Source organism: Hemiscyllium ocellatum, chromosome 3 (assembly GCF_020745735.1).
Source record: "Hemiscyllium ocellatum isolate sHemOce1 chromosome 3, sHemOce1.pat.X.cur, whole genome shotgun sequence".
In the NCBI taxonomy this organism is placed as follows: Eukaryota; Metazoa; Chordata; class Chondrichthyes; order Orectolobiformes; family Hemiscylliidae; genus Hemiscyllium; species Hemiscyllium ocellatum.
The window spans coordinates 90,674,435-90,694,875 of NC_083403.1; the positions used below are offsets into that span (position 1 = coordinate 90,674,435).

The 20,441-nt window shown below is 43.2% G+C and overlaps 1 protein-coding gene across 2 annotated transcripts in view; it reads right to left on the minus strand.

Moving 5' to 3' along the window:
* LOC132833499 (regulating synaptic membrane exocytosis protein 1-like) overlaps positions 1–20,441 on the minus strand; it is a 786,224-nt gene that overhangs the window by 63,354 nt on the left and 702,429 nt on the right. The gene's annotated exons all lie outside the window — the stretch shown is intronic.

The following is a 20,441-nucleotide window of genomic DNA, read 5'->3' on the forward strand; positions in this document are numbered from 1 at the left end:
TGCTAACCACTGAGCCACCGTGCCACCCTGCCACAAGTAGTCTTGTGACTACTTTCAGTTAAGTGATCTTTCCTCGGCCACTGTGGAGCAGGTAGGTTGCGGTTTAGTATATTTTTGCAGAGGGTCTGCCTAGGACCCAGTGCAGCAATACTGTGTGTATTTTTTTTTACCGGAGGGAGTTTGCTTCGGACCCAATGGAGAAGTTCCTATTTTCAGTTGCTGACGATTTGCTGCTCCAGGTCCAGCCACATTTTTTGCAGAGGTGTTTGGGTTGCTCTCCAGGTAAGTTCTGATAGATTTCATGTCAGGCAGGCCCTATGGGGTCGGGAGCGTTTTGTGTCGGTTCTTCTTCCTGGGACAGGTCTCTCAGGTCCCTCCATTTTCCAAGTTATCACCACTAACTTCTGCCTTATGTCTTTCTTCGTGGTAAATGCGGAGGAGAAATATCCATTGAGGACCTCGCCTATCTCCTGCAGTTCCACACAGACCTGATCACTTTGTCCTTCAAGGGTCCTATTCTCTCTCGAGTTATACTTTTTCCTTTAATATATTTAAAGAACTACTTGGATTCACCTTAATCTTCTCACCTATAGGCTATCTCACGCTCAAGCTTCTTTCGCACTCGTGATTTCCTTCTTCAGTAAACTCCTGTATCTCCTGCTTACCTCCATGGATTCCCCAGATCCCACCTGCCTGTACCTGAGCTATGCCTCCTTCTTCCTGGTCAAAGTCTCAATAGTGCTCATCACCCCTAGGGTTCCCTATTCTTGCTAACTTGCCCTCACACTCACAGGAACATATAGACCTCGAACTCTAGCTATCTCACTTTTAAAAGCCTCTCACTTGCTGGAGGTCCCTTTTCCTCTTGAGGAACTACTCCAATCAACCCCTGCAAGCTTCTGTCTCATTCCATCAAAATTTGCCTTGCCTCAATTTAGAACTTGAACCTGTGGACCGGTTTTGTCCATCTCTATAACTATTTTAAAATTAATAGAATTATGGTGAATGATCCCAGAGTGCTCCACACTCTGCTCTATTTCCCAAGAGTAGGTCAGGTTTTGCCCCTTCCCTAGTAGGACACTCTAATCACGCTTGAGGACATGTTTCTGAACACACTTTACAAATTCTATGCCATCTTAGTCTTTAATGCTCTGACAGTCCCAGTTAGGAAAATTAAAACCTCCCCTTCTGGGGTATTACGTGCAGTTCTGGTCACCCTGCTATTGGAAGGATATTATTAAATTGGAATGGGCTCAGAAAAGATTCACAAAGATGTTACTGGAAATTGAGGTTTCAGTTGTAAAATAGGCTGGAAAAGCTAGATTTTCTTCCACTCGAGCATAAAAGGTTGAGGCATGATCTTATAGAGCTTTATAAAATCATGAGGGGTATATGTAAGGTAAAAAGCAGAGATCTTTTCCCTTGGGTGGGGGAGTTTGAAACTTTCCCTTGGGTGGGGCATGTTTTTAAGGCAAGAAAAGAAAGCTTTAAAAAGGACATGAGGGGGTAAACTTTTTGCATGGAGAGTAGTTCATGTGTGGAATTCACTGCCAGAGGAAGTAATGGATGCAGGTACAGTTACAACATCAAAAACAAACATGGATAAGTACACAAATAGAAAAGATTTGGAAAGATCTGCCAAAGGCAGCCAAGTGGGACTAGTCTAGTTTGGGAACAGGCCAGTGTGGAATAGTTGGACCAAAGAGTCAGTTTCCATGCTGTATGACTCAATGACTCTGAATGAACTCACAGGTTTTCTGTGATGTCTCTCTTCGTTTGTGTGCTCGGCCCCTTATTCTGGCTTCAATTTATCCTGTTAAAACAACCTCACAAGCTATGAACTAGAAAAACAAGCAAAAGCACCTCTTTTCCCATTAAATAATTCACACAGGCCAGTACTCCATCTCCAAGTCACTCTTTATTCACACACAGTGATCCAGTTCCTTCAGACTCAGCTGTCAGAGAGAACAGGATGTCTAACACTCCTGTTCTTGTTTTTATTCAACAGTGCAAAAGTCTGTTGACAATGTACAGAAAGCAGTAGTTCACATGAAAACCACTATATACAGGGGAAAGGGCAGCAAAGCCAATCCCCAAAACGCCACCATTCAACTAGCTTTCTGGGAGATAAGGACAAACCTCGAGTCTCACTTTTAGTCAAAGGTAACAGTAACAAACACAGACAAGACAATGCAATCAAATGAGAAACAGTGCATAGAACACGGGTTTAATATAGCTGAAAAAAAGTACCTAACACCAATTCACACCACATACTGATTGGACTGTCCTTAGTTAGCTTTCCTGCAGGACAGTCATTGGCATTCCTGTCTCTGGCTGCCCTGTGTACAAACTGACACTCCCCAGGCCTGCATTCCTCCAGGCTGTCGTTGACCACCCAGCTTCCAGTCCCCCCATACTGACAGGACTACCCCGGATCACTTTACTACAAGCTGGTCATTGGTCTTCCCTACTCCGGCTGTCCTGCATACTGATTGACCCTCCACAGCTCACTTTACTTCGGCACGGTCATCGGCCACTGGCTCCTGGAAAACCCACCTACTAACCAAACCAACCCCGACCTGTTTATCTACAGTTGGGCTGTCGGTCTTACAGCGCCCGGCCATCCTGTGTATTGACTGACCCTGTCCTTGGCTAGCATGCCTACAGACCAGCCATTGGGTGTCTGGTTTCCAGCCTCCCTGCGTGCTGATTGGTCCTCCCCCGGTTGGCCTTCCTATAGGCTGCTGTCGGCCACCAGCTCAGCCTCCCCGTGTACTGACCAGCTTGCCCCATACAGGCTGTCCTGTGAGGACACTATCAGTTGCCTGGCCCTGCCCATCCCACGTACTAACAGGCTCCTTTCCTCCAGGCCGGTCATGAACCCTCCGGCTCCCTGCCAGTTCGTGTACTGGCTGCCCCTCCCCTGAGCAGTTTTCCTATGGGCATGCTTTCGGCTGCTGAGCCCTCAACCACCCTGTGTGCTAACAGACAACCCTATCCCAACCCAGCCCACTTTCCCTCAGGCCAGTCATTGACCTCCAGCTCCCGACTGCCCCACGTATTGACTAGCCCACTCTAGATTACACTCAAAACACAATTAATTACAAAACCCATATACCTTAACAGAATTCACAAAATCTGCACAATATAGTTTCCAATACCAAGACAGAGTCCACTCCAACAGGCAGCAAAAGCATATCTGGCAGCACACACAGATGTTCAGTCTCCATTAGAGGCCTGGCCCATAGAGAACTAGGCCCACTCACTGGCCCATTCCCGAAGAAGGTCTTATGCCCGAAACGTCAATTCTCCTGTTCCTCGGATGCTGCCTGGCCTGCTGTGTTTTTCCAGCACCACACTTTTCAACTCTGGTCTCCAGCATCTGCAGTCCTCACTTTCCACTCAGTGGAACACAGTACATTTTGAAGCGGCAGTTAACTAAGTGCAGTTGATTTGGTCTACTCCAGAGAGAAGACTCCACTCCTGAATGCAGAGTCCACTCCAGGATGCAGCAATTGCTCACCTTCCAGCATACACACAGGTGTTCAGTCTTTACAGAGGCCTAGTCAACCACAAAGGGCAGGCCTACCCATACAGGAACAGCTCATCTGGAACTTAATATTTCCTCACAAGGGCTCAGAAAAAACTGAATGCAAAGGCTAAGCCCTGCCACAAAATCAACATTGTCCTTTTCTCAAAGTAAAAGAGAAGAAAGTAGCACACAGGCTGTAACCAGCCAGTGAAACAACAGTTATCCAATGAGAACTGAATTACACCAGTAACACATTAACTGTTTAAATCAGCCAGTTTAGAAGTTAGTCCTCAATTAAAAAAAAACAATACCAGTTAGCAAACTGGCTATGTAATTCAGCCAGTTTAGAAATCAGGTTTCCTCCAAAAAAAACAGTAACCAACAGCAGTAGTAACACACTGACTGTGGCCCAGTTAGCTAGAATCAGTCCCCTCTCTGACACAAAATGGAAAGTCCTTCACATTGATCCAGTTCTCAGAGTGAACAGGATGTCTGGCACTCCTGTTCTTTTTTTATTATTATATTTTATTAACCAGTATAAATTACAAAAAAAAGTTAACATTAACAGCTGTATTCAAAAAACAGCTATCTACAGGGGATAGAGGCAGCAAAGCCAGACCCCAAACCTCACCGCACAATCAGTTCACAGGAAACAAGGAGACATTCCTGTTCTTATCTGTCAGTCAGGGTTCCCTGATTGGGCCAAATTACTAGTCCCAATCAGGGTGCTCATATTCTATGAGCTCCACCTGGTTGACCTCGTTATATTTACTGCATCTGCAACAACACACAAGAACGTGGTGCATAATAAATTTTGATAGGTATACCATCAAAATTAAACATTGACTCCCTCCACCACTGACATACAATAGCAGCTGTGTCAACTTTCAATAAGATGTACTGCAGAAATTTACCAAGACAGCAGCTTCCAAACTCACAACCTCTAATACAAGAATGACAAGAGCAACAGACATATCGGAATACCACTCCCTGCACATTTCCCTCTAGATCACTGACTATCCTGACTTGTTCAGGTCTCAAGTTATAGTCAGACAGGTTTATTTGAAATCACAAGGTTTTGGACAACTGTTCCTTTGTCAGGTGAAACTCTGCCAAGATATTAGAATACATTTTAATTTAAAGAAATGAACAGACAATTACATTCACTTGTATTGTCCAATTGCACTCATTAAATGATTAGATTAAGCAAATAAATTATAACACAAATTGGTCTAGAACCTGTAGTTGAGCTGTATGTGGATGTAGATAGTAAGAGACTGTCAAACAGCTCTTCAGCAGAAATTGTATGTTGATGAAAAGAGACCCTGAATCAGGTTCAATGCAAGAATACCAAATTTCCAAAAAATTCTATCATTTATTTTGTGGGAGAAAAGAGTGCTGATTGTTTTTTATGGAGAGAGGAACAGGTTGGCAATCTCAGTTTTAATGCCATACAAGGACAACCTGGCAATGGGCAGAATCTACTCACTTGTTGGAATTTGGGAGAGCCAATGTCCCACTCACTTTCCTACTGCATATTAATTACTCAGAGTTCAGAGGATCATTCATTGGTCTATTCAAAAAGAAAAATTTTGCTAAGGCAAATGTGGATTCATTCGAACTAGAATTAGGAGAATTGGGAATAAAGAAAAAGCAGAAAAGTTAAATTATTACATTGTGTCTCTTTTTAAGAGGAAACTATAAGAAGTCTCCCATACCTAAAGATCCAAATGATGGTGACAATAAGGTGATGAAGGCAATTAGTATGAGTGAGAAGATTGTATTGAGAAAGTAATGGGTCGAAAGTCGATAAATCCCCAAGGTCTTCACAAAGTTGAAGAAGTTGGCTATAAAGACAATCAATGCATTGGCGATATTCTTCCAAATTTTATAAATTCTGGAATGATTCCTGTACATTGGTAGGTAGCAAATTTAATCATATCATTAAGAAAGGAGCAAGACAGAAAAAAACAAGGTACCCCAGATGCATCAGTTTTACTTAAGTAGGAAGGAAAATATTAGAATTCATTACAAAAAAACATGATAAGTGGGCACTTGGACTAAAATGATCTAACTGGGTATAGTCAACATAGATTTCTGGATGGAAAATCATGATTGACAAACCTGGAGTTTTTTTTTGAGGAGGTCACTAACAAAATTGATGAAGTACAGTTTATGGATGTAGTATTTTGGCTTTTGGTAAGATTCCAAACAAGAGGCTGGTTAGCACAATTAAAGTACACAGGATAATATTGGCATGGATTTAAATGCAAAACCAGCTGGTACACACCCCTCATCTCCATCTCAGGCCCAAACAGCCCTTCCAGGCGAGACACAGGTTCACCTGCCTGTCTTCTAACCTAGTTTACTGTATCAGGTGCTTCCGATGTGGTCTTCTCTACACTGGGGAAACTAAACGTAAACTTAGGGAACAGTTCGCCAAGCATCTCAACCAGGCCCGCAGAGGTTGACTGTAACTCCTAGTCACTGCCCATTTCAATTCCTCTTCCCACTCCCTTTCTGACAGGACCATCCTCGGCCTCCCCCATTGCCATAACAAACCAAACTGCAAACTGGAAGAAGAACACTTAATCTTTCACTTGGACAGCTGACAGGCTGGAAGACTTAATATTGAGTTCTCCAATTTCAAATAAACTCCTTTCCCTTGCCCTGACTCATTTGCCCCCTCCCATCCACTCCTCCCAGCCACACCTCCCAGATTCATTCCTTCCAATGATCAACCAGGTTGTAACCTCTGCCCTATCTCTACCTATTACCAGTTCACCACTCTGCCCCCACTCCCAGTCCTGAAGAAGGGTTACACCCAAAATGCTGACTTCTTCACCTCCTGATGCTGCCTGGCTTGCTGTGTTCTTCCAGTCTCCTACCTGTCTACTATGGATCAGCTAACAGATAGCAAACAGAGAATTAGAATAAATGGATCATTTTTGCATTGGCAGGCTGTGACTAGTAGGGCATGGTAAGCAGCAGGACTTGGATTCCAGCTATTCCAAGATCAATTATAGATCAATAATTTAGAAGTGGGAAACCAAACGTAATATTTTGAGATTTACAGATAATAGTAAACTCAGCAAGAATGCAAGTTGGGAGGAAGATGTAAAGTGGCTTCAGGACAAGGACATAAAAAAAGAAATGATGTTATCTACTTTGGTAGAAGAAACAAATATGCAGGGTATTTCTTAAAGGGTAAGAAGCACATGAGGTAGATGCACAAAGGGAACTAGGTGTCTTTGTTAATAAGTTATGATGGCTGATGTGCAGGTACAGCAAGATATTAAGAAGGTAATGGAATGTTAGTCTTTATTCCAAGAGGTTTGAAGCATAGGAATCTGGGCAGTCTTGTTTTAATTTTATAGGAGATGGTTGGAATGCATCTGGAGTACTGTGTGCACTTTGTTTTCCTTATCTGTGGAAAAATATTATTGCCACTGAAGGAATGCAATGAATATTCACTGAATTTGTTCCTGGACAAACTAGACTGACCTATGAAAAGAAACTGGGTAAACTGGACCTAGTTTACAAGGGGATGCAGATAAGAAGATTCCAATGGTTTGAGAATCTAGAACTAGGGAGCACAATTTAAAAACAGGGAGGATTAGGAGAAATTTCTTTCTATACCCAAAGTGCTGACATTCTGGAAATCTCTATCTCAGAGGACTGGGGAAGCTCAGTATTTGAGTATGTTTAAAAAGAAGTTGACAGATTTCTGATCATTGCGATTTTGTGTGCCTTCTCTTTAATTTGATAGCCTCCCTTATTTCCTCAGACACCCATGGCAGATTTTGCTTTTTCCTATGGTCGTTCCTTTCTACTGGTACATACTTTTGCTGAGCACTTTGAAAAATTGCTTTGAAAGTCATCCACTGTCCGTCAACTGCCTCATCATAAAGTCTTTGCTTCCAGTGTACTTTAGCCAACTCCTCCCTCATCCTATTGTCATCTCCTTGTTTAAGCATAGGACCCTGGTATTGGAACTAAAATCCTTATTCGGCTTTTCATATGAAGTTTTTCGTTGTTTTTGAATCAACTTGTTATCTAATTAAATTGCTATTGCACATCAGTGTGAGAGAGAGAGAGAGAGAGAGAGAGAGAAAACATTGCTGTGAACAACAGTCTGTGTAAGATTTGGTGGTTGTTAAAAGGCGAGAAGTGGAGGTATTGGGAAAGTCTTGGAGAGGAGCTCTTCCTCATCGATAATGTGTTGCAGACTGCAAAGAACATGGCATAGTTTCTCTGCTCCCAGGAAGTATTGGACAACAAAGCGTAGCCCATTGGTTGCATTCGTGTTTGTTTCCTGACGAGGTAATTACGGTTTCTCACTGTGGCATGTTGGAACTGGCGATCAATGGGTTGAGCATCATACCTTGTTCTTATGAGGGCATCCTTCAGCACCTTCAGGTGTCCATCGCATGTGAATGCATAGAGCTTGTCCATAGGAGATGGCTATTTTAATATGTTCAGGGTGGAAGCTAGGGAAGTGCAGCATTATGTATTTATGCATGGGCTTGTGGTACAGTGAGGTACTGAGGTGCCCTGCCTTGATGGAAATGTCCAAGGATGAGACAGATACTCAAGAGTAGTCTGATGGTGGGATGAAACTTGTTGATATCAAGGTGCGGTTGTTTCAGTGACTCCTCATCATGGGTACAGAGGAAGAAAATGTTGTTAATGTATCTGGTTTATAGTGTTGATTAGAGTCCTGAGCAGCAAAGAAATCTTGTTTGAACTTGTGCATAAAAATGTTGGCATATTGGGGTACAAATTTGGTCCCCATGGCGGTTCTGTGTGTTTGGATGAAGAACTGGTTGTCAAATGTGAAAATTTGTGGTCAAGGATGAAGTGGATGTGTTATAGGATGGTGCTTAGAGATTGGCAGATGTTGGTACTAAATACTGAGGTTGTTGCACCAGCAAACTCCATGATGACAGCATTGCTGTGACAGCCAACAGCTGCCAATCTCTGAGCATCGTCCTCAAACTCATCCTCTTCATCCTCTACCACAATGCTTTCACCTTTGACAAACAGCTCTTCAACTTAACCCACTTTATCTTATTCCACACTGCAGCACAGATAGGTATTTCTGTGGCTTTAAGCAAGACTCTAGGATGGTATGTTACCCCTAACCCTAAGTCCCCTGATACCAGATTCAAGGGTGTCTCTGAGTGGGTACAGGATATTCTGAAGGACAAGGGATGAGCAGCCAGAGGTGGTGGCCCATATTGGTACTTAATGAAAAACAGGAACAGATGAGGTCTGGCAAAAGGAGTTCAGGAGTCAGGTAGCAAGTTGAAAAGCAGATCTCTAGGATTACTTCCTGTGCTATGTGCAAGGGAGGGTAGGGATAGGAAGATTGTACAGTTAAATATGTGACTAAAGAATAGATGCAGAAGGGACATCTTCAGATACCTGGATCATTGGGTTCTCTAGGAGAAAGTGAGGACTGCAGCATCCTTGGATGCTGTCTGACCTGCTGCACTTTTCCAGCAACACATTTTCAGCTCATTAGGATTTCTGCCAGTGGAGAAGAGACCTGTACAAGAAGGAAGGATTGCACCAAATCTGGAGAGGACCAATATCCTTATAGAGAGATTTGCTAATGCCACTCATGAGGGTTTAAACTAATGTGGCAGTGTTGGGGGGGGGGGGGGGGGGGGGGATAATGAGCAGTAAGTTAGCATGTGGAATATTGAGGTTGAAGTTCAGTCAAGAGGGTGAAGGTGGAGGGTTGTTTTTCAGACTGGAGGCCTGTGACCAGTGGAGTGCCACAAGGATTGGTGCTGGGTCCTTTACTTTTTGTCACTTACATAAATGATTTGGATGCAAGCATAAGAGGTACAGTTAATAAGTTTGCAGATGACTCCAAAATTGGAGGTGTAGTTGACAGCAAAGAGGGTTACCTCAGATTACAACAGGATCTTGACCTAATGGGCTAATGGGCTGAGAAGTGGCAGATGGAGTTTAATTCAGATAAATGTGAGGTGCAGCATTTTGGGAAAGCAAATCTTAATAGGACTTATACACTTAATGGTAAGGTCCTAGGGAGTGTTGCTGAACAAAGCGAATTTGGAGTGCAGGTTCATAGTTCCTTGAAAGTGGAGTCGCAGGTAGATAGGATAGTAAAGAAGGCGCTTGGTATGTTTTCTTTTATTGGTCAGATAATTGAATACAGGTCATGTTGCGGCTGTACAGGGACATTGGTTAGGCCACTGTTGGAATATTGCATCCAATTCTGGTTTCCTTCCTATTGGAAAGATGTTGTCAAAAATGAAAGGGTTTAAGGAAAGATTTACAAGGATGCTGCCAGGGTTGGAGGATTTGAGTTGTAGGGAGAGGTTGGGCCTGTTTTCCCTGGAGTGTTGGAGGCTGAGGGGTGACCTTATAGAGGTTTACAAAATTATGAGAGGCATGGATAGGGTAAATAGGCAAAGCCTTTTCCCTGGGGTCGGGGAGTCCAGAACTAGAGGGCATAAGTTTAGGGTGAAAGGGGAAGGATATAAAGGAGACCTAAGGGGCAACTTTTTCACACAAGAAGGTGGTACGGGTATGAAATGAGCTGCCAGAGGAAATGGTAGAGGCTGGTATAATTGCAACATTTAAGAGGCATTTGAATGGGTATATGAATAGGAAGGGTTTGGAGGGATATGGGCCGGGTGCTGGTAGGTGGGACTAGATTGGGTTGGGATATCTGGTCAGCATGGATGGGTTGGACCGAAGGATCTGTTTCCATGCTGTACATCTCTATGACTCTAAGTAGGACTAATATGCAGCGACTTGGACACAGTAAGGACTGCAGATACTGAAAGTCAGTGTCAACAGCAAGTTAGACAGCATCCAAGGAGAAGGAAAATAAACATTTTGGGCCAAAGCCCTTCATCAGGACTGGAGAAGGTGAAGGGAGCCCATAAATAGAGGGATGGGGGTGGGTGGGATGTTAATAGGTGGAGGCAGGTAGGGGGCTATTATGATTGGTCAGTGGGAAGGGTGGATTGGATAGGTGAGTAGGAAGATGATCACGTCAGGGAGGTGAGGGATGGGGCTCGACATGGAATAAGGTTGGGGGTGGAGGGATTTTGAAGCTGGTGACATCAATATTGAGGCCGTTGGGCTGTAAGCTGCCCAGATGAAATATCAGGTGTTATTCCTCTAGTTTATGTTTGGTCCTTCGAAGACAGTGGAGGAGGCTAAGGATGGACATGTTGCCAGGCAAGTGAGTGGGGGAATTAAAATGGATGACAACTGAAAGGTCAGGTTGTTGACGCATGCAAAGTGCTGCTGCTCTGCGAACAAATCCCCCAGTCTCCATTTGGTCTCTCTAGTATAGAGAAGGCCACACTGGGAGCAAATGATACAGTACATCAGGTTAGATGAAGTGCAGGTGAAACTCTGTTGGATCTAGAAGGATTATCTGGGGACTTGGATAGAGGTGTAGAGGCAGGTGTTGCTCCTCTTGTGGTTGCAGTAGAGGTACCAGGTGTGTGTGGAATAATAAACTGATTATAGTTTTATTTAAAAGCATAAAGCATAACCATTACATAGCAAACATCTTGTGGTGATAATCTATGAGCCTTAATGAGTATAGACCTTTTTGGCCTGGGAAAGAACAGACTGAATCCCTACAATGTGTAAACAGGCCATTTTGGCCCAATAAATCCACACCGACCCACTGAAGAGTAACCCACCCAAACCTACTCCCCTACCCTATATTTCCCCCTGCCGAATGCACCTAACCTATACATCTCTGAACTTGTGGGAGGAAACTGGAGCACTCGGAGGAAAACCAAACAGACGTAGGGAGAATGTGCAAACTTCACTCAGACAGTCACCTGAGGTTGAAATTGAAGCTAGGTCCCTGACACTGTGAGGCAGCAATGCTAACCACTGAACCACCATATCCCCCAACTTCTGTGATAGGACCTATATTGTACTAATTGTAAGACTGTAACTCCATTCATTCCCATCAGCATAGCATTTTATCATAAATGCACTTGTTTCTAAAATGAATAAGTCATTTATAGACCTTCCATGATTTAGTTATAAATCACAGTAATTCGAATTCAAATACTGAGCCAGTCAGCGGTGAATTCAAATATTGAATCACTCATAAGCCGGGTCAGTGGCAAATTCAAATACTAAGCCTCTCGTATTCTATTTGTTTTTAAGCAAAACCTTGTTAAGCTGGGTCAGCTGTGAACTAAAAAAAGTTCTGAGCCACAGTGAGGACTCTTGTTATGCTGGGTCAGCGACAAATTCAAATACTGAGCCATTCTTAATTGTTTGATTTGTTTATTATTTGTTAATTTAAAGAAAACATGAGTGTAAAGTTAAGGACTCAGACTGCAGGGGGCTAAAAATGCAGCCTGAGAATTGATCGGATTTATTAGACCAGACAAATTGTGTTAATATTATCTAATTGTATGTTTGATGTTTATGCCAGTTTTTTGGGGGGAAACTAAATCAGGGGAACCCAACAGAAAAGTTGGGACACTGTACACAATTAAAATGGTAGAGTTAAGACTTTAGAACCTGGTCACTCAAAAAACAAGTTGGTCTTGTCCAGCAAAGTTCTCAGCCACCCACACTGAGCCCAAATTAAAACCCCAGGTGGGCCACCTGATGGCCAGGAAGAGGGGGCATAGAGACCATCGGTTGGAGTGAAAAGGGAATTGAGAGACCAAGGAAATTTTAAATTGCTCAGCTAATGTAAGGATATGCAATTATAAAAAAGCAGATGGGTGCTGGAACTAGCAAAACAGGTGACAGGAGCACACTAACTAAGAATTTCTGTTGCAGATGTTTCGTCCCCTGTCTAGGTGACATCCTCAGTGCTTGGGAGCCTCCTGTGAAGCGCTTCTGCGATCTTTCCTCCGCTATTTGTAGTGGTTTGAATCTGCCGCTTCCGGTTGTCAGTTCTAGCCATCTGTTGCACTGGTATATTGGATCCAGGTCGATGTGCTTATTGATTGAATCTGTGGATGAGTGCCATGCCTCTAGGAATTCCCTGGCTGTTCTCTGTTTGGTTTGTCCTATAATAGTAGTGTTGTCCCAGTCGAATTCATGTTGCTTGTCATCTGCGTGTGTGGCTACTAAGGATAGCTGGTCGTGTCGTTTTGTGGCTAGTTGGTATTTATGGATGCGGATCGTTAGCTGTCTTCCTGTTTGTCCTATGTAGTGTTTTGTGCAGCCCTTGCATGGGATTTTGTACACTACATTGGTTTTGCTCATGCTGGGTATCGGGTCCTTCGTTACGGTGAGTTGTTGTCTGAGAGTGGCTGTTGGTTTGTGTGCTGTTATGAGTCCTAGCGGTCGCAGTAGTCTGGCTGTCAGTTCGGTAGTGTGGGTAGTCCTTTGGGTTGCGGCATGTCCTCGTTCCGTTGTCTTTCCCTTAGGCATCTGTTGATGAAATTGCGTGGGTATCCGTTTTTGGCGAATATAGGTGTTCTTCTTCCTCCTTTTGCAATTCTGGTGTACTGCAGTATGTTGTGGCCCTTTTGAATAGTGTCTTGATGCAACTTCTTTTGTGTGTGTTGGGGTGGTTGCTTTCATAGTTCAGGACTTGGTCTGTGTGTGTGGCTTTCCTGTATACCTTTGTGGTGAATTGTCCGTTGGGTGTACCTTCACGTCTAGGAATGGGAGTTGGTTGTCCTTTTCTTCCTCTCTAGTGAATCGGATTCCTGTGAGTGTAGCGTTGATGATTCGGTGTGTGTTCTCTATTTCTGTGTTTTTAATGATTAAAAAGGTGTCATCCACATATCTGACCCAGAGTTTGGGTTGAATTTGTGGTAAGACTGTTCTAGTCTTTGCATTACCGCTTCTGCTATGAGTCCAGGGATGGTGAGCCTATGGGTGTGCCGTTGATTTGTTCATATATTTGGTTGTTGAATGTGAAGTGTGTTGTGAGGCACAGGTCCAGTAGTTTGAGTATGCCGTCTTTGTTGATAGGTTCAACATCCTGTTGTCTGTTCTTTATGTCCAGCAGCTTGGCTATTGTTTCTCTGGCTAGGGTTTTGTCGATAGAGGTGAACAGTGCCGTTACATCGAATGAGACCATGGTTTCTTCCTTGTCTATGTGTATATTTCTGAGGATGTCCAAGAATTCCTGTGTTGATTGTATAGAATGTCTGGATCTGCTGATCAGGTGTTTCAGTTTCTACTGTAGTTCTTTAGCCAGTTTGTGTGATGGTGTCCCTGGTAGTGATACTTTAGGTCTGAGCGGGATGTCTGGTTTGTGCACTTTAGGTAGTCCATAGAATCTGAAGGTGGTGTTGCTTTCAGGTTTCATTCTTTGTAGGTCAAACCTGGTTATCTGTCCGTTTTTTTGCAGGTTCCTCAGTGTGTTGTTTATCGTATTGGTGAGCTGTGGGGTGGGGTCAAACTCCCTCTTTTGGTAGGTGTTGATATCTGCAAGTAGTTGTTGCGCTTTTTGGATGTAGTCTGCTCTGTCCAGGATGACCGTCATTCTGCCTTTAATATGTTCTTATCGTTTCTTAGTGATTTTAGTGCTTCCCTCTCCTTGGTGTTTAAGTTATGTGTTTGTCTTTTCCTTATTATCAGAGGTACGATACTTTGTCTCACTGTTTGTTGTGTCTCTTCTGTCAGTCCATTGTTCCTGAGTGTGCATTCTAGTGCTGCTAGGAAGTCTGCTGTCTTGGCGTCCCTGTGGTTATAGTTGAGTCCATTTGCCAGTAGTGTTCTTTCTGAGTCTGTGAGAGAGGTTTCTAACCCAGGTGTGTGTTGTGGTGTCCTCTCTGTTGTGTGTTAGTTTGGCCATTTTTTCTTTTAGTGCCACTTCTTTGCAGTATGTGGTCCTGTTCTATCCTATGGTGACAGCCTGTTCAATGGTCCGGGTCCATTCCTGATTGGTGGTTTTTGAAATTAATGATTTTTGGCGCGCAATTTCTTGTCTGTATTTGTGAAGTCTGTTGTGAGCGTTTGCAATCATTATCTGGATCATCCTGAATCCGTTCTGTCTGGCTGTGTCCCTGGCTTGTGGGTTGTTGACAGGTGGTCTGTATCTGACACATGCTGGGAGAATTCGATTCTTTCGGCATTCATGCAGGAGCTGGAGTTGTTTGTAAGTGGCGCTTAGGCAGTTGGCACAGGATTCCTTAGTAGCCACACACGCAGATAACAAGCAATATGAATTCGACTGGGACAACACTACTATTATAGGACAAGCCAAACAGAGAACAGCCAGGGAATTCCTACAGGCATGGCACTCATCCACAGATTCTATCAACAAACACATCGACCTGGACCCAATATAGCGGCCACTGCAGCGGACAGCTGGAACTGACAACCGGAAGCGGCAGATTCAAACCACTACAAATAGCGGAGGAAAGATCATAGAAGCACTTCACAGGAGGCTCCCAAGCACTGAGGATTTCACCTAGACAGGGGACAAAACATCTGCAACACAAATTCCCAGCTCAACGAACAGAACCACAACAACGAGCACCCGAGCTACAAATCTTCTCACAAACTTTGAACACACTAACTAATGAAAATGGAATTGGTAAATGGAGTTATCCTACTCAGCTGAAGGTGCACAGGAGTTAATAGTATAACAGTCAGACCTGCTGATATGGCACACTCTCTCTCTCCTACAGTTCTCTGAACAACAATCAGAAGAAAAGTTAATTATTTTGAAAGCAAATAGTTATTTCTTAATTACTCGACAATATGAATCAATAGCTTCTAGTAAGAGACTTTCCAACATTAAGATAGATCATATATGTAAAAGTTAATTAGGTTTAGGAAAAACCCTCATTAAACCTGGCCAAAATCAATTGTTCAGGGACTGCTAACTATTACACTTTATAACTAAACTACATGTTATAAATCTTACAGTAATTAGTTAAAATTAACTGCCTTATGAATTTTTACATATGTATAATTATGACAGTGGGAAAGAAATAGAAGTAATTAAATGGAATTCAGTAAATAACAGTATTCAAATGGTCATTAGTGATAAGCCAGCCTGAAATAGATTCAAGGGTGTACAGCCAATGACTTTGGAATGAGAATGAATAAGATGCATAGAAAAATCCCAAGGTCTAGAGATTAGAACTCAAAACTATTAATGAATTACATATCATTACATGTCCTTTGTCATGAACCTAGCATAGTGTTAATACCCAGCAAGTCCAGGCTCAGACCAGACCTCAGGGTAATCTCACAATCCAGAATCCATGGGGATACCAAAATAAAAACACCAGCCACTCTGGCCAGCAGTTCTGACCATCAATCATGCCCAGTTACCTCCCTTGCCCAGCTGCCCATTGTGTCAACCAGTGCAATACAAGAACCCATGATAACTCTACACTTTGATGACATAGACACTCTGTTTTTAGCTAACATTGGAGCAAGTTACTCCCCCCCCCCCCCCCGATTAAGGAACGTGCTAAGGGGATAACCAATTCAACTGCCTATGTTATTGTGTTAGGGCTTACAGACATCCCACAGACTATATCATTTTCTAAGCCTCTGCATATAACTGCTCATGGGTTTGATAATTGCTATCCATTCAAATATGCGGGAGAGCACTGTTGTACAAAATGAACACTGTCATCATATGCTCAGAAATTGAAACTGAGGACCATATCCCGGAGGAGAAATACAGTATATTTCCACGGCAAACAAACCCAATCCAGTCCTTTATGCATGGTTCAGTTATTCCCTTGAACTAGGTAGTACCCTTGTGAATACTATTGAGTCCATCCTGGAAGTGGTTCCTATTATTGTGACTCCTCATATTTGGGACCCTGATGCTTTAAGTTCCATTGTGCTACCTTCTATGACAAAGATGGCAAGAATTAGGAGAAACAAGTCTTTTATGAGGCGATTTTATACTTGTTAAGTACTTGTTCAAAATTACAAAGATCACTATTGGACGCAATGGTATAGCTGTAACTGTCTTACTCCCTGCTCAAGCACACAAGCTCTTCCAGCTGCAGGATAGTGAGCCCCAGTGTACATCAGTGGTCTTGCAGGCACATGAGCCTTGTGATTTGGAAACCATGGTAAAATGCATGAAGGATTTGGAAGCAGAAAGTGAACAACAAATGCAGGAAGGCAATTTGGTCTGCTATGAAGGTGAGCAGGGATATGGCCTTTCCTTGAATACTCCAGTTAGCTTTGATGGTGAATTTCAGAAGTAACTACTGGATGCATTCCATCAAAAGATGAAAACAATCTTGAGCCAAGTCCTGCCTCATCTTTGGTCTAGTCACTCCAATGAAGTCGGGAAAATATTGACCACCCACCCTTAATCAAATGGCGTCCCTTCCACAAAAGTCACAGTATCCTCTTCCTCATGCTGCAGAACAAGGAATTGCTCCCATCAAAAAGTCTCTCTGCGATCAGAGTGCTATTGTACCTACCAGAAGCTCCTGCAGTATACCTATCCTGCTACTTTTTTGCAAGGTTTGTGAAGGTTTGTAGCTCAGGTTGAGGTTTAGGGTGTAGGTTTGCTCGCTGAGCTGCAGGTTTGATCTCCAGATTTTTCATTACCTGGCTAGGTAACATCATCAGTGGTGACCTCCAAGTGAAGCGAAGCTGTTGTCTCCTGCTTTCTATTTATATGTTTGTCCTGGATGAGGTTCCTGGGGTTTGTGGTGATGTTATTTCCTGTTCGTTTTCTGAGGGGTTGATAGAGCTAGATCTATGAGTTTGTTTATGGTGTTGTGGTTGGAGTGCCAGGCCTTTAGGAATTCTCTGGCATGTCTTTGCTTAGCCTGTCCCAGGACAGATGTGTTGTCCCAAACGAAATGGTGTTCTTTTTCCTCCGTGTGTAGGGCTATGAGGGAGAGAGGGTCGTGCCTTTTTGTGGCTAGCTGGTGTTCGTGCATCCTGGTGGCTTTCTTCCTGTTGTCCTACGTAGTGTTTCTGGCAGTCCTTGCATGGAACTTTGTAACGATGCTGGTTTTGTCCATGGGATGTACTGGGTCTTTTAAGTTTGTTAGTTTTTGTTTGAGTGTGTTGGTGGGTTTGTGTGCTGCTAGGATTCCGAGGGGTCTTAGTAGTCTGGCTGTCATTTCTGAAACTTCATTGATGTATGGTAAGGTGGTTAGGGTTTCTGGCTGTGTTTGGTCTGCTTGTCATGGTTTGTTCTTGAGGAATCTGTGGACTGTTTTTTTTGAGTATCTGTTCTTCTTGACTACGTTGTATAGGTGGTTCTCCTCTGTTTTCCAAAGTTCGTCTGTGCTGCAGTGTGATGTGGCTCATTGGGATAGTGTTCTGATACAGCTTTGTTTGTGTGTGTTGGGATGGTTGCTGGTGCAGTTAAGTATTTGGTCAGTGTTTGTCGGTTTTCTGTATACGCAGGTTTGTAGTTCTCTGTTGTCCGTTCTTTCGACTGTGAAGTCCAGGAATGCGAGTTTTCCTCCTCGGTGAACTTTATGCCTGTGAGGGTGTTGTAGATGATGTTAAATGTCTCTTCTGTCTTGTTTCATTTTGTGATGACAAAGGTGTTATCTACGTAGCTGACCCAGATTTTTGGTTCAATGGTTGGTAGGGCTGTTTGTTCTAGTCTTTGCATTACCGCTTCTGCTATGAATCCTGATAGAGGAGATCCAATGGGTGTGCCGTTGGTTTGTTTGTAGATTATGTTGTTGCAGGTGAAGTGGCTGGTGAGGCACAGGTCCACTAGCTTCATGATGTTTTTGTTTGTAATGGTGGGTGGGGTGTTTGTGATGGTCTCTTCTTTGCCAGGTCGATGTTGATGGAGGTGAACAGTGCTGTTACCTATCCTGCTAGTTCAGAAGCCGGGTAGTGACAAATGACACTTTGTTCAGGACCATCGGGCAGTTAATGAATTGGTCTTTCCTCTCTATTCAGTGGTCCCAAATCCAGCTGTCATTCTCCCTCGCATTCTGGTGGGCTTACTCTATTACACAGTCATCAATTTGTATTCAGATTTTTCTCATCCTGATACAGCCAGGCTCACAATTCTTTGTTACTTTCACCTAACAAGGAACCCACTATACTTGGACTAGGCTCCCATGGGGATATACAGAAAACCTTACCATTTTCTCCCAGTGTTTGAAGAAAAGTTTGAAAGATGTAATTTTTCAAGCAGACTCTACTTTTTTACAGAATGCAGAATACTTGCTTTGGGCATCCTCTGGTAAGCAGATTTGTGAGACTGACTCCTTAACATTGCTATGATCCCTACTAAAGCTAGGCTACAATTTGCGTCTAAAAGGGTCCATTTTTTGGGACATGAACTATATCGCGTTACCCAGACAGTTACCAATGGATACAATCGAGACCATCTGCTCAACGCCACTACCTATCAATAAGCGGGAAATGAAACATTTCTTTGGCATGTCTGTCCACTCCTGAACATTTCTATGCCCTTGCAGCCCGATACCCTGATATGGAATGAGAAATCCAAAAGATATCCAGCATTAGGGCTTCCTGACTATGCAAAGCCCTTTAACTTATTTGTCCACCAATGGTAGGCTCATGTAGACAATCAACGCCCAGTGGCATATTTTAGTACTTGATTGGACCCAGTTGCTAGGGGCTTACCCAGCTGCCTGCCTGCCCTCACTGCATCCTCCAATGCCATCCAATAAGCTCAAGCTATCATTTAATATGAAGTGGAATTACTCTCTAACCTGAAATTGGCCATCAAGCACTGTTCAACTTTAAATCTGGCAACTCTACTGCCAACCCCAAATATGGCACCTCTCATTGCTGTGGGACAGTTACCCAGCTAACCTCAAAACCTCGGGTTGATATAAGCAAAAGCCCCTGAGGAAACCCGAATTGATGATATGTTGGCCTTTCAGTCTCAGGCCAATGCTGAGGAGGCGCTAGCCTGGGCACAAGATCAGTGTAATAAGATACCGAAGGGGATCTGGGTTCATCACGATGGCCACGTAGTGGTGCCTAGATCTCTGCTCCCATGGCAAAGGGGAATGGCAGACTACATTTTGAAAACATGGAATGCATCATGAATTTCAGCAATTTCAAAATAAATTAGTGAACGGTGCATTACCTGACAAACTATGAATCCGGAAAATCAGATAAAGTACAGGCTGCCTCCTACCCAAATCCTACAGGGCCTTTTTAACATTTGCAAATGGATTCTATCAAACTACCCCCATGTGTGAGATTTAAGTATGCACTTGAAATTATTGAAGCCTTTCCCTATAGGAGAAACGATGCAACTACAGTTGCTAAGCATTTGTTGAAAGAAATGTCTGATATACCTGTGTAGCTTCAAGTGACAATGGGTCATACTTTACTGGAATTGTTGAGAAAGAATTGTGTAAAGCTTTGCAGATCAACCAGCATTTTCACTGCGGCTATTATCCACAGTTGGCTGGACTACAGGAAATATGTAATGGGATGTTGAAAAATAAGCTTGCAAAACTGTGAGAGGAAATTGGCTTTAAATGATTCAAAATTCTACCTTTAGCCCTAATGACTGTACAATCAGGACAACCAATAGGACAACAGGACTGACACCAGACAAGACCATCAGAGGAGGCCCCCTACGGTTACCTTTCTCTGAAACTTCACTGTTAAAGAAATGGGCATATACAAAATATTTTAAGTTATTGTATATCACTAACCAAATGTATCTCTAGCTTCCGTTCACAGGTAAAGAAATCTCAAGTTGACCCAGCTGGAAGAGAGTGCCATAATTTGGAACTAGGAGAATTTGTGTATGTGAAAGTGTTCAAGAGAAATAACAGCTTCCAGCCAACGTTTGAGGAGCCATTCCAGATCCTGCTGACCCCCAGCACTGCTGTAAAAGTAAAAGAGTGTCCCGCATGGATCCACGTCTCACACTGCAAGAGTGCTCCTGATGGGAAGCCCCAAACTCATTGACAACTGAAAATGGACAGTAGGACTATGTTTTCTAATAACTTATACT